The 2,751-nt window shown below is 33.0% G+C and overlaps 1 pseudogene; it reads right to left on the minus strand.

Annotated features, from left to right (window-relative positions):
* Positions 1–1,441: 1,441 nt before the first annotated feature.
* LOC141554988 (paired box protein Pax-6 pseudogene) lies at positions 1,442–2,095 on the minus strand (annotated as a pseudogene).
* Positions 2,096–2,751: the final 656 nt, after the last annotated feature.

Genomic DNA, 2,751 nt, shown 5'->3' on the forward strand with positions numbered 1-2,751 from the left:
TGCTATTTCTAAGGCCAAAAGTCAATAGTTTCAAAAGGATCTAGGGCTCTTAAACCTCATCTGATTTAACAATTCACCCATTAGTAAAAGGGTGAAGGTTTTTTTTTTAGGGAATAAGAAGCACATTTATTTTTAAATAGCTACCACCTGCCACTGCTTAATTTAATATTTCACAGCCCTTATGTTTGTCATCCTTGGAGCTTTGCTGCTGTTTTCTCCCAAAACGGAGACCTGTCATTCAGCATACTCAGTTCAGAGAACAGAACCTTATTATTTTGTGGCTGGAACTCTTCAATCAGTCTTACTCTATGCTCTCCACTGACAGCTGCCTGCCGAAGAGCTCCCCCTAAGTCAGACTATTATGGGAGGGAAGTAAGAGCTAGGAAAGGGAATTGGGCTTGCTTTCTTGAAGGTCAAATATTCCCAATAATTTTTTTTAAATAAAGGAGTGAAACAATTGGTATGCTTTAGAATACATCCAGTCTACCTTCCTGGGTTTCCACACTGGTCTCATTCAGATCCGATTCTTTTTTTTTAATTTTTTTAGTTTCAAACTCTTTCAAGTACTTTTAATTGATTAGAATGAGTTCTAGATACACAGAAATGATTGGATTGTGAATAAAGTACGAGTCTAGATAAACACAATTAACTTTTCTGATCAAAAAAGAAACTTAGAATGCATGAAAATGTATATAAAACATCTTTAGAGTAATCTTGACAAATATGTATGAAATTATTTTACTATAGAAATCATTCTGAGGGATTTATAGGGGAAACTAAAGACTTACATTTTGACATAAAGCAAATTGGATTATATCAAAGACACAATATGTCTTTTTATTTATGAACTTTTCCTTGAAGTTCTTTCATATTCGTTATTGTTGTTGTACATAAACTTGATTTGTTAACAACCTTTGGGAACTCAACAGATTTTTTTTCTTATAAAAGTCTAGTGCTTATTGTTGTAGATTTCATTATATGCAATGGAATGATAGAATTGTAATGTCAGTTCATTACCAGATTGGTTGGAAGGATTTGATATACCTTGAGAAAAATCTCTTAAATTTGTGGCAGAACTTGTTGGTCATGGCTATCTTTTTTTCCCCCTTAAATAACTTTATGACCAAAATGAATCAGTCATCCATCCAGCTCATGCTTTTTTCTGTTTTTTTGTTAAACATAAAAATGTTCATTTACAAATAATGCACCAAAATGAATAAAAGTTTGGATAACAAAATGAGGATTTGTTCCAATTGATACATTGATTTCTGAAAAGTTCATGGGTAAAGTATTTTTCTCCAAATGGCATGGTATGGTACAGGACAGAGTTGTAACACAGAAGCACTTCTAACAGCAGATCTTTTATAAAATACTCCTAAAACTTCCAACTATTGCTCATATATAGTCATTGACTGAAGTTAACATACTCTTTCCTTTTAAACTATAATTGTGGCCAGTATTGAGACATATCAGGCTGACTTCCAGGAACTTGAACTGGAACTGATACTTCAGGGGAAATGATACCTGAAGTGTCCATTGATTGACTGTTCATGAGTGTCTGCATGTGTGGGGGTATGGAGTAATGGGCAACATGCAAGAGTAAGAGGAAGTCTGGCTGGATTATTCATCATTATGAAGCTGGGAATGGTTGGCAAAGCACTATATGTATTTATTAGGTCTGTATCTGACTGACCCAATATAGAACTTGATGTGAAGAAGGAAAAGAGTAGTGGTGGGGTGTGGAATTAGCTGATAGACACTTGTGTTGAAGCTATTGTTGATGAAAAATATAGGTGTATTGACTTCTCTCATTCCTCAGTTTCTCTTCTCTTTACTTTGCCTTTGATTAGAAAGCCATACCTCTTCTTGCGTTCAGGGAAGTTTACTTTGGTAGATAGTCTCTTTAAGCAAACACATTTGGGTAATTAGTTCTTTCAAACTTTTTCCTTAGTACCTCATTTTGTTCTTGATTGAAGAATGTTCTATTTCTTTGTAGTTTTTATGTTAGCTGAAGTTTCATTTTGATTTTATCTGAACCCTTCTCCATTTCAGCTGATGGAATTAGTATTCTTCTCCCAACCTTATCTTCCTGTTGCTGACAGGTATCTTTCAGTTACAGAATGTGGATCAAAATATTGCTAGCTCATAGTCTTAAAATATGACACCCAGAATTGAATGCAATTCTTCTCATGTGGTCTGATGGGAACAAAAAACCATGAGATAAATACTTCCTTTTCCCCTATATATTTGTAGGTTTATTAATGTAAAACACAATTGTCTTTTTCCCCTTCTAGTCACATCACATTGCCAGAACATGCTGAGTTTACAAGTGCTTAAAATCACAAAGTGCTCTTTTTCTCTGTCTCTGTCTCTCTGTATCTATCTATCTATCTATCTATCTATCTATCTATCTATCTATCTATCTAGATATATATCTATATATCTATACACACACACACACACACACATATATATATATATATATATATAGTGGAGTGATGTCTCTATCATTTTGTATTTATGTTGTTGGATTTTTTGAACCTAAGAACTAAAGTTTACATTTATTTGTATTTTGTTAGATTATTCCAGTTTATCAAGACCTTTTTGAATTCTGATTCTGTTATCTAATGACTTAGATAATTGTTGTCACCTTCAAATTTTATAAACACCATCTATTTATTTATAAATACCATATATTTTTTCCTTTATTTAAATTAGGACATGGTAAACTATAATCTGTGGACAAATCCA

The sequence above is a fragment of the Sminthopsis crassicaudata genome, chromosome 1 (assembly GCF_048593235.1).
Source record: "Sminthopsis crassicaudata isolate SCR6 chromosome 1, ASM4859323v1, whole genome shotgun sequence".
Classification (NCBI taxonomy): domain Eukaryota; kingdom Metazoa; phylum Chordata; class Mammalia; order Dasyuromorphia; family Dasyuridae; genus Sminthopsis; species Sminthopsis crassicaudata.